The sequence below is a fragment of the Myzus persicae genome, unplaced genomic scaffold (assembly GCF_001856785.1).
Source record: "Myzus persicae strain clone G006 unplaced genomic scaffold, MPER_G0061.0, whole genome shotgun sequence".
NCBI lineage: Eukaryota > Metazoa > Arthropoda > Insecta > Hemiptera > Aphididae > Myzus > Myzus persicae.
The window spans coordinates 401,657-414,780 of record NW_019101491.1 but is presented as its reverse complement, the minus strand read 5'-3'; the positions used below and the strand labels follow the sequence as shown (position 1 = coordinate 414,780).

The following is a 13,124-nucleotide window of genomic DNA, read 5'->3' as shown; positions in this document are numbered from 1 at the left end:
ACTTACAAGCTATGTATACTAAGATAAGGACTTAACACTTCTAACCTAGCCCTCCTCAATTATATGTATTATTCGTATTGCGTATCGAGCAGTAATCATTTTATTGTATAGAAACCATTTAATTGTCACTTGTTATATACCTGCAACTTAAATGACAATTAAATAGTTGTAAATGTTTAAAACACAATTCATGTTTTTTGCTGGATTTGAAAATTGATTTCATTGATATACTATTGTATAATAATTTATATTTTTAACACTTGTGTACTTACATACTATAGATTCTGTACCTATATGTTGTGAGTTACGTACATTGTATACACTATACATTATATATTATTTTAGACAAGGTTGTACATTTTTCGTTGGTTGGGGAGATAAACAAAAAACAATAGTTACGCCCTATATGGATAGATTTTTGCTACTGTTACGCCACCCCATTATATATTTTTTTCCTTTTTGAACCACGGCATGACGAGCGACCACGTTGGCAATGCTATTCCTCCTTACTATTTCTGGGTGAACATGTACCCTCTTACCTGGCTGTAGTCTAAATCGGCATGTGCCTGGTACACCTGCAGGATAAAATATCACCCCGGGTTGATGACAATTTATAGAGGTACGCTTTTGCAGTTTTTATTTATAATTTTAACCATAATGACCTATCGTCGGCAGTTGTCGTCATTGTAGATCGTTATAGAATCGCCTATCAATACTTTGAAAACATTTTATTTTTTTTTTTAATTAGTTAACCACAAGGTTTCTTTTCTGCAGTTGACTGCAGCACCATCTGCCGCAGTTCTATCTATTGTATTCATAAGACACATTTTTATCACGCTCATGACATACATAGGTGTATTAAAAATATTGTGAAATGTCTGAAATCCTGAGTTGGACTGCAGTGTATAGTGTGCGACCAATGACCATACTATTTTATACTCGTCAGCACTAAACAAATTGCATATAACCACGTTTGTAGAAAGCGAATTAAAATAATGTATTATTATCGTATAGTAGTTTTCTTCTGTAAAAAGTGTACACACCGTCCGTAATTTATTTATACATAAATAAACTATTGACGGAATAGAAATGCTCTTTGTACTATATAAAAAGTGTTTTTTTGACAACAGCAAAAATAATCATCGCTACAAAACTTTTACAGTTTCGTCGCTCTGCTCGTAAATCGAATTCAATACATTTTGCCATTTCGTATGTGCATTTTATATAAGGTCAAATGGTGGGTAACATATATGTATACTATTATATACCATTGTGATTCGGGGAAAATGTTGTAAACGCCGGTGAACTCATGAAAATACGTCGTAACAAAATATTGTAATCGTCAAATATTATACTTATAAAAATATATACAATCCTATAGGTACCACTCAATTAACACTTCACATATTATTATAGTTTTTCGCGAGGTTAGGTTAGATTAGGTTACTCTGCAAATCGAATTTCTTAATTTTCTTATGACTGCATGAATCACACGGTTATACGAATACTATATTTACTGCTGTTATACAACTTATAATCGAAACGCGTCTATTGTATAAACTTACCACCCGTTTTGTATTTAAATTTTAAGACTCCCCCTGAGATATTTTTAAGGGGAAAGTCATTCGAAAGCACATTGTTTATAAATTATAATCAACGACAACTGATGCCCTGTATATATGTCTTCAATCCGCCAAGGTGAAATAAGTACACATTTCCTTTCTTTCGTACTGTAGCTTGTATCACAATTTAAACAATTTGTCTAGTATTTTACAAGTTATATATTGTAAATGTAAATATTTAATTATAATTTATTTAAAATATTTAAAATATTAATTTCATTAATTGTGACACGGCGTTCTGGATAGGCATTTTAACTACACAACTCCTCTGTCTAGGTCCTATTTTCCGGTGTCTTAAAATAATTACAATATTTTTAACCCAAATCATAACTAGACAATATTATTAAATTATGTTGTGGTATATTATATTATAAACAACAACATGCTCGATCACTAAATTTCAAGTAACCGACTATGAAAACGTCTATATGTAATATAAAGCCAGTATCGTAGTTTATTAAAACGTTTTCAGCCTCGAAATCAATAGACACAAGGGCATAAATTATATTATAAAATTGGATTTAAGAACAGATAAGATATGCACAATTAAACACAGATGTAATTCCTACGCATTTCACCATTGTAAAAACGATCAGTTTCGTACATAATTATGCGAAAACAATTCCTATCCGATGGCCGTGTACTGTACTCAAATATTGTTCACAAAGTAAGCAGCACAAGTATATGTCTATATTATTGTACCCATTACTCTTTGAACACACACGATAAACGTATGGTAATGTCTTCAAGATTTTGTAAAGCATAGTTTAATTTATTAGTAATTAAGTACATTGAATAATGTACAATATTATCGTGATAACCTGTACGAAGCAATTAGTCCATTTTTAAACTATCAAAACATTCAAAACATAATTTTATGTCCAAAGAAAATTGAATTTACAATAACATAAAATATAATGTAAAAATGTAATATCTCTTGTAAAGCTAATAAGTAAAAACCTTTGTAGTTGATGCTCAACTAAAAAATAAAAAAAATATTACCTTATAGTTGATTTGGTATGTAACCTAAATCAACCTGATAAGTCATTTTAAGTAAAAAATCACTTTTTATTTTTGTTGATTTCCTACTCGCGTCATTGTGAATTGTGATTATTACGTGCCGTTAAAAAATTGATACAATATTGAACGTTTGTTTTCGTTTGGTACAGTATAATATTTATCTATTGTTATTTTATTTTTTTGTTTGATTACGTTTGCAGAATTAGTGAAATATTTATCGTTGTAAATCAACGTCATGAATGCATTTATTTTATAACATATTTGGTTACTATTTGTTTTTTAAGTGACAGAAATTGGCTATTAGTTATACATTGTATTTATATGTTGTATAGATACAATGTTTTTTTTTTTTTATAAATTATTATAATGGTACATAATGACTAATAAAAAATTAAAAAATTCAATGTAAAAATTGTTGTTGGATTTGAGCCTTGCTTTTTAAAATGTTGCTAAATAAATCATTTGATTTTAAAAATGAATAATTAAATTTTCTTGGTCTAGGTTTGGTTTTTGGTCTAAGTTACAATTCAATGTTTCTAGATATTTCGAGGTTGAATCGATCTTTACGGAACCTTCGGCATTTAGTAAGGTTGCGTTTTGTTTAGTTAACCGGTTACCACTATGCCACAGGCCTCTCGTGTATGGGTTCCTTTGGCAGCTTTACCCTTAGCCAGAAGGTATCGGCATGCGCCAGGGTTAGTCGGCTTGTCCTTTTCGTAATCGATTTGGAATAATTTCTGTTTCGTTTAAAGTTTGGGTGTTCTCATCTGTTCTTAATTAAGTTAAGTTTAGTGCTTTGATCGTTTCCACACTTGTGCCACTTATGTCATAACTTTGTAGCGTACTTTAAATCATAAAATGAAATTATATCTATAATGTTCGGGTTTGTGCTGTTTATTGTCACCATTTTCTCATATTTGCTGGTGATTTCATTAGCTTTGATACCAGTGAGACTGGTGATCCATATTCCATATGAGTAAAATATGTTTTTGGTTAGTTTTTGTTTTGTTGAGTTTATTTTGTAGAATAATTGAAATATCTTTTAGGTTCTTATTGTTTTTCATACTATTCATTGTTCTAGTCGCTGAGGATAACGTTATTTGAATGTACTTCTTTGATAATTAATTGTATTTTGTATTGCTTGAAAAGAGCTGTGGCTTCTACTGTGAAAATTGGCCACTTATTTGATTGTTTCACGTTGTATTTTTTTTTTGTTTTGGATTATTACAACTAACTACTAAGCGTACCTTTTCCTCAGCTGTCTCAGAATCATCAGCTTTTACCTTTTGGGGTTCTTTGTAATATCCTAATATGTTGATTAAATTTTAAATATTTTGGTTGCTAGATGTTGTGTTGTGAGAGAGTTAAGTTCAGTATTTATTTCGTAAGTGCTTGACCAGGGTTGTTCAATAGTTTTGTGTGCTGTGCTTACTATTTTATAGACCTATAATTTATTTTATTTCATAAACATTTTTATTTTTGTGTGTGCGTGTGTGTGAAAATCTCGAACCTGCAAATTATCTTCTATAAACGCATACAATAGAATAACGATTTCAAAGAATCGTTGTGATATTTCGTTAGAGGTTTTTTTTTAGTAGTGGCTGACACAACAAAAGTAGTTGGTGAAAAAAATCTTCTCCCAGTAAGCCGAACGACAATCGCGTACCTATACAAAAATAGCGTATACTATAGTATATATATATGTATTCAATGTATATAGGAAGTTAGATTTATGTACCTATTCAGTGCCTTTAAGATGAAGTATTATATTAATCGTCCTCAAATAAATGGGGTTGTATGGTATATTTTTCTCTCTTAGCGTCGTATTGTGGGAGACAATCAAAATGGGTATTATACATATGTTTTACAGCCGACGGGTTTGTCGGTATAAAAGAACATTATAATAATATGTAGGACGTATGTAGGTTTTGAGAAAAAAATTTGGATCGCCTTGTCCGGGTTTATTTCTATTACATTTAATCTTCCGCACCCTCGCGGAACGATGTCGTATTCGTATAACGACCAACCCCCTTTTCCAGGTCCAAACGACGTGTATATATTTATAAACAGTGTGAACACTTATTTTGCGGTGTATTAAATGCGAAAGCGATCGGGCTAGGGTCGGGCAATCGCAAAGGGTTTTGGCTCCATGGGATTTAGGTAGGTAGGTACTTGTTTTTTTTTGTTATTATTATTTTTCTTTTTTTCTTTCCTACAACCGTTTTTCTCGATTTGGCAATTTTTTGTTCATTACACGTACCCCCTAAGTCCTTTGAGACAACCCGAAACATTCCAATTCGTTCAAGCGTTTTTTTCTATATATTACAGTTTAAGCATTCAGAATATAAATGTAAACAGTAACTCACATGTATAATGCTGTTGAACAAATCTCATTTTTTATGACGCGAATCTTCAAATATATGCGCCATAACCGTCTGAGTCGAATTTCGTTTAATTAAATTTATAGAACTGCGGTGGTAGCACTATGCTTTTTGCAGATTTATCATGTATATCAACATTATGTTTTGGATTGTCAGCGTTTATTTTGATAGGAACATTTGTTGGTCAATAAAGAAACTAAAAATAAATATTTTTAACCATACCTAAAGATTGGAAATCAAACACAGATATAGTATTATTATGGATTTTATTTTTGGTTATTTACCTTGAACCGCGAATCTGTGGAATTTTCGGTACGTACTAGTTTTTAAACAAAATCTTGATCTTTTTTGGGGAAACCTAGTCTTGAGAATCACTATACAAATAGAATGATTTATCATTGCTTTTCGATTTTAAGACATCCGCCTCTTCCGTGGCCCACCTAAATCCGGTATTTTACTTGTATAGATAGGCTTATATATCATATAAATATATGTTTACTTGAACGCAGAAGAAGACAATTTAAGTGTTGGATACATCTGTACATATGAACGTTGTATTGTTATACGTTTATCAGCCCATAATTTGGCGTGTATACTACTGTATAGTGTGAATTTAAAAATGTGTGCAGGTTTTTATAAAAATGCATTTAAATTTTCAAAAAATTGTTTACAACTTCTTTTACAACACATTTGATTATTAAAAAAAAGCGTGTAGAACGATGAATCTGAACAATTTCACTGTTTGAATTTGGCCAACTCATCTATTATACTTCATAATAACCGATATTATTTGACACAAACGCTATAATTTATTGTGAACAAAATAAATATTTATACGTAATCAGTTTTTTCACGTTACAAAATTATTTATTTTCAAAACTAATATCATTACGGGATGTCATGTTTAGGAAGGGGCTCTGCATTATTAAGCCCATTTAATACGGAGAGAAATATGAAACAAAAAAAAAGTGATTGGCTTAGCGCTAATCAAAACACGCCGAGGCTTATTATTCATATAGGGGACACGGGCGCGGATTAACCAAACAAGACTCAACGGTGTGGTGCATTATTTAAAATTTGTTCCTGACCAAATATCCTATAGATTTAGCCCAAAAGGAGGTATTAAGCTTTTGGGATTAAACACGCACAATGCATTTCAACAAATGTTGCGAAACAAAAACGTCCGTTGATCAGATTTAGAAGACTTAAAAAAAAATCGGTATACGCTCAGCTCAGTGCACATTATTATTATTTGCAAAACATACATTCAATCGTCATAAAATATTGAAATATATTTAAAAACAAAAATAAAACCCCGTTTGTTTCAAATGTTTACATTTCGCCTTATATATTATTTGAGAGTCTTATAAGCGCCATTAGTTTTTTCATAATGGTTGTGACGATAATACAAAAAAACAATATATAGGTAGCCGGGTTGTAATAACGGTAATAAATAAGTATATATATGTATAGACATTATACCCATTACTCATTCACATCCTATTGTAACCCTACACGTCTATATATATATATCGAGTGTACCGATGTATTGTCATATTTATATATTATTATTCTTGTTTTTTTGTTTTGTTTTTAGTCGCGTGCTTACAATTCGAAATTACATTACGCACACGCGTATAGATGTTATATTGAAATAGTATTGCGTTTTTACCGTGTCGAGTGTGTACTTACATATAACTATACAGTTCTCCCTGGCCCCTGCCTATAATATACGTATATAGGAGGTAAGTGTATAATATATAATATCCGTGTACGTATAAGTTTACAATAGAATTGGTGAATATTTGATTACTCGTTAACCGTACAACCGAGTGTGTTGTTATAATATTATGTAAAATACATTATTGAATTGTGAAAAACCGACTTCTCCCCGACATTTCAATATTAATGTAAACATATATATATATATACACAGTACACACACTCCGGTCGGTGTATACATTGAATGGTATTGCTGTGTGGCGTATTCAAATGTCGGAAAGTGTGGTTTTATATATATTATGGTAAAATCTTCGTCGTATAAATCCGAATGCTACTCGTATATTAATATTTCTTCGACTTCTTATACATACTCGTATTATATTAGATACTGCAGCATAATCGCAAACAGACAGACAGTCGGCCCAAACATTTATTTCCTATTCAAAGAATATATGCATCGGAAACTTCGGTATATAAAAAGAGACGCTCGTGTATTTATTTATCCTATCATTTCAGACCATTAGTCTGTATCGGTTCATAAAAGCCATTTAAATTGACTCGGCGGCGTTCCGAAGCGTTACGACGTTGTACAGGGTTATGACGCCGTGGAACTCGGTTGCAGTATATATTATTATTAATATTTATTGTCCTGTTTTTCATTTATTTATTTCTTATGTGAGTACGTACCATTTGTCAACTAGTAAAAGGGATATGTAAAAAAAAAAATATATCTACTAATAACAATAAAAGCGACAATGCGACATCCAATCGTATATGGTATGGTATATATTATACAATATAATGTATGCATATGAGTATAATTCAGTATATGAGTATTATATGATTATATAGTTGCGGCCACTCGTCGTCGTATCATATGAACCAAAACGGAATACAATACTGACCGTTTATATACGAAACACGACGTGCTCCAATCAAGTGTGATGATCATCCGGTGATGAACCGTAATGTCCGGTGGTACAACGAAATGATCTAGAAGTGCATGATATTATGGTGTTTGTGAGGCTATACATGTAGTAATACACTATAGCTCGTACGATATACAATACTCGGTATAAATAGTATAGGTATATACATACCTAGGTAATAAAAGTTCACGGGCTACGGTATCAAACTCGTCATTACGAGTGATTTTCCCAAACGTGTGATGTCATCGGGGCGATGGTGTTTGAAAAATTATGTAGCTCATCGCCGCCGCCAAATTATATTGTATTTTATAGAGTACCTACATTTTTTTTTATCTCAAAAATGTTTCCCTAGATGTTCGTATAATATGGTGATGATGATGGTTTGTAAAAAGTTATTTTCGTACATTTTGAACCCAGCAAAGTGATTGCGTTGGTTTTCAAATGATATATTTTTTTTTTATGCTTTATTCGATCATCGCTATTTTACGGACGACGACGGTGTAAGCTCTCCCGATTGTGTACGGTAAAGTGGAGTGCATCGACGTAAGTACACGTCAGTTGGTGACAAAAGTTGACCATTTCTGGCGTATAGTCACCGAACCTGACCTAACCGAGTTTATTTTTAACGATAATCGCTACTACACCACCCTTATCGAGTTGTTTATGTTCTGAAAACGTTGCCCCCCCCCCCTTGGATGCCAGAGAGCTGTTAGAACTGCGACACGCACAGTGCACGGCACACCCACACTTCGACAGCCGGCGGCGGGGACGGACTACTATATGCCCTCAGCTCGTATACATAGCAATTCCAATAATAACAAGACGTATACGATGGTGGCGAATGTGTGTGCGTGCTCAAGCTATATATGGTGTGTACTGTGTAGATAAAATTTGTTTATAATTGAACCGCTAAAGTTTCCAACAAGTTCCGATAACAAAACGCACTTGCGATGTGTTGGCGGGTGCCTGGTAGTCGCTGCGCCTTATATAACGGCAGTCGATTCTTATCGCGCACGGCGCATCGCATTTTCTATTGCGGTGTGCGATTTATAGTGCCTATATATATACGTATACACCTATTATACAGTCATGTATATAGTGTTTATATAATATTATAATCGATGGTTTTTAATGGTCCCTGCGTACGAGTCGGCTTTCAGCTAAGTCATTATGTGCACATATTTGTGTATAGGCAACGCATATACCATTTATAATGCCTATATAGTATATAGTATTATGTAGGTATATCAATATAGTATTATGTGTTATATCGTGTAATATTTATAGGCATATATAATCCGTTACCCCCCAACACTATATGGACTAAATTATAACGTACACTTGGTGTGTGTCCTACACATACACTCACTATTTGTGTATAGATCCCAAGAATTATACTAAATAATGTATTTAAAAACCATAGTAATAATTTGTTTTTCCGAAAAAAAAATACAATCAGTTTTTCTAAGCAAGTCCAATTAATTATAGGCTCTTGGGAAAGAGGTGTTGTATAGGTGTATAGCTAGTGTAATGACCCTCTCCCATATAACCGCATTTAAGTTATACATAACTTTGTGTTTTCCAATAGGTTAATGACTATTAATCAAGTATCGAATATGTTTAAAATATATGACTGTATATGTAATCCAAATGATACATACCTATATTTGATAGACAAATCCCTACTATAATGTAGTATATTGGTGCTATATTATTGGAGGAATAATATTTCCTTATTTCTAGAACTGCAAATGGTTTTAGTCCTCTACTTCTGTAGTACTGTTGTTCAACAAAGTTAATTTCATTTTTGTCGTGGTATATTAAAATAAACGATCGACGATTTTAATGCGATACCGCTGTCCGCATACAGGGGTTCTTCGTCCCGGACTGCAGACGTCAAGTCCATATTAGGCTTTTCATATGCATCGCGCAGAGTTTAGTCATAGGTAATAATAACCTAATGCCAAGGTATATAAAATATAAATGTATATTAATTATTATATTATGTGTGTAAAATGCTCGCGAATGGGCTCGTAAAAAAATAAAATAAAATCTTTCGATGGCGATTATACCAACGTATACGTTTTACTAAATTGCTCTATACGACTGCCGGAAAATAGCTTTCGTCCGCTATGCCTAATAATATTATATTATACGTATTTACGAGCTGCGAAACATCAAAAGTTTTTCCCGTCGTTCCGTTGTTCTTACGGTCTCGTGTAAAGCTAGTGCTTTACGGCCGCGTTGAAATCTAAACCGCAGAATTTATGCGCCGTCTCCAAAAATAACATTACTTTCATCTCTTTTAATGCGGTTAAAAACGCTCGCGCGCACACACACACACACACACACACACACACACACACACACGCGCGCGCGCGCGCACACACTCACACATTCGCGCACACGACTTGTCGTCAACAACTAATTATCTTTATATTATATACGCAGCCTGTCCCACGGAATGGGCCCCGCGTGTGTGTATATTTATATTTTAACGAGCCAATTTCGAATGTAACCAGTTGATATTAGACGCTTTGGCTATAAGAGAGATTAGCTCTATACTTTTAATAGTGCAATTAATTGGATAAGTTTTATTTTTACGACTGTAACGTGTATAGCTTCAACATTAATCTCGGAGCGAAAAAGATTACGGTTATCCTACTATAAAATGTAACGATTAATTATTTCGAGACTTTAATCGAGCTTTGGTCTAGAAAAATAATTATAAAAATGTTTGTAAGAATAGAAAAATAATGATATTAATTCGTTTTTATTATGACGAAATTCAATAGGTTCCTATAACTACTGGTATTTTGTTTTTAATTGAACACATAAAGGTACTTCGGAATAAAAACCTAATATAATAATTGTTTTTTCTGGTTGACTGTTGTATAATTAAAAACGTATTATATTTCATGAATTTACATTTTTAATGTATTTATTCACGGCGTAATGACTGAAAAAGAAATTATAAGTACAATGATGTTTTGTAATGCGGATATTATATTACAATAATAATTATATTTTCACTGATACAGCACTGTATGTCTGTATATATAAATTATGTACGAAAAAAAAATCTAGATTTTAATTATTAGGTACCCGAATTTTTATTTCCCTAGTTATATAATATGTCCTTTTATAGGTATAATAATCATTAATAATTTATTGTACCAATTATGATACTGATACATTATTTATATATTCAACGAAAAAGGTTTTATTTTCTGTTTTATTCATAGTTATACGTATTTATAGCTGTATGAATTTTTCAAAAACAAAAAAAAAAGGAATCTTACCGTTTGTATTTAAACGCCAACGTGTTTTATATGAAATAATCCTCTCCAATATTATATCTGTTGCTTATATTATTCAAACATTTTACTTCGTATAAACTATATATTATGAATTCACACTGTGCGTAATGCACCCATATAATATAATATGTAATATTGCTTTATTGCTACAGTTAATTGTATAACCTTATATACACATTAATAATATTATGATTTTTGTTTTATGTTTCCTGTAGAGAATACACGAACACAACATACGATCTACCTACACTATAAGAATATACGACTTATTATCCTTATATTCGTCCTTTAAACTGCAGACCGACCTGCCTGCACCGTATCGATCGAGAGTCGAGACCAGTGATCGTTGAACTATTACGTGCGTTGGTAAGTGAAAAGTGATACTATAAGAAAAAAAAATACTTAGCGACCGTGTTTATATACAATAATATAAATAATATATATAATATATCACGGTGTTTACATTGTACTGTATATTATATTATATAGAAAGAGAAAAAAAGGTAAAACGTATTTAAAATCTATATCTATTATCTTACACATCGTATGTGAATTTATGAGTAGGTACCTGTATATAATGTAATATTATAATGCCTCTCTACACGTAGGTATCCCTATGGCGATTGTCTGTCGATGACAAAACTAGTTCCTTTGTCTCACAAACTGCCGGTTCTCGTATAACGTTCCGTGTTCCCCCGGCCAATTATAATGACTTCCAGCGGATTATGATGCATCACGTGAAAAATAATATGCATTAGACCAGATCTCGAGTGGTACTTTCTCATGTTTCACCGACTTCCCCTTCGGGTATATACGCTATATGTAATATAAAGGTGGTGTTCACACGAGAAACAAAGCAAACCCCTATTGATTTTTACATTTTATTTTTTTCCTCTCTTAAAGAAATAACATTGTTCGGGTCCTATTAAACGCTGACTTTCACACACACGCCCCCTCGAAATTGACCACACGTATACGTATAGGTACTTGTTATACGTAACCGTTTTCAGGTCCTACTCGACGAGCGCGAGGGAGGCCTGTTTCGGTAAGTGCGTGATATGCTCGCATATTATATATGTTCTTATAATACAAACGAGCGAGAAAACTTCACAAACACACAATTCGAGCACACAGCTGGCCATATATAACGGCCAAAAGAAATAGGAAAACGTAATGTTAGAACGTTCCTTGTGGACCGACGGTTAGGCTTGAGACTCGAACCCGCCTTTGTTGGATCATATTATATAGGTAATAATAATATATCAGCCAAGTATATTCGTATATAATATAATATATCTATTGGTATAATAATATATAAGTATAAATATATATATATATGTATATGTATATACGGGCACTCGCACGAGATCGGTTTCATACCGTTCGAAACGAATTCTGTACGAACTTTGTTTAAGTTACTTGCGGCGAGGTGCAGAATCAATTCGAATAACTCAGGTCTTAGTTTAACCTCGAAAACGTTTCATCATAAATCTCGCTCGGAAAACGTATATTCTACAGCGGGCCAGTGTTTTCGGAGTAAGGGGAGGTGCATCTGTTTATTTACGTGTTTCCGTGACCGCTGCTTGTGTGTGCGCACTAGGAATTTCGTACAATATAATCAATTTGATTCGGCGAACGCTGTAAAGTTTCACGGACAGAAAAAATAGGTTTATTCTGGTCTTATACAAACACACACACACACACACATTATATATAACAATCATCCGAACGAAAAAAAAAGTTTGGCTTCCTAATTTCTAAACCGAGTGTGCTTTGCCCCCCTCTCCCCGGCGGCCCGCGAACAGTGTACGCCGCGCCGTTGAATGCACGCTTTACGTGAGTTACTTGTAAGATTTCTTCTCGTCGCCCTTTTACATTTCTCCGCCTCCTCCGCTGCCTCATTACCACCATCCCTCCTAAATCCGCTCGTCCTTCCCGGCGGTCGGTGGCGGGCGCCGCGTGGGGCTTCTGCTGACGTCCGCACACGCACAACAGCGCGAGGGGGTAAATGACCCTGGGCTCTCATTATTATTATATGTAATATTGGGTTAACTATACGCACGAGGAGGAGCCCCCGTATAGTTGCCGAGCCCCAGCTGTAAATTGAATCAAAGCCCCGGGAACCCATAT

General features: G+C 33.4%; 1 protein-coding gene across 2 annotated transcripts in view; it reads left to right on the top strand.

Annotated features, from left to right (window-relative positions):
• The window catches only part of LOC111029315 (protein UXT homolog), a 67,141-nt gene that overhangs the window by 8,047 nt on the left and 45,970 nt on the right, over positions 1–13,124 (top strand). The window contains exon 2 of one of the 2 annotated variants that reach the window (XM_022308281.1): positions 11,210–11,360. The exons of the other annotated variant lie outside the window; for it this stretch is intronic. The gene's annotated coding sequence lies outside the window, so the exon portion shown is untranslated. The remainder of the gene's footprint in view (positions 1–11,209; positions 11,361–13,124) is intronic. 2 annotated transcript variants of the gene reach the window in all.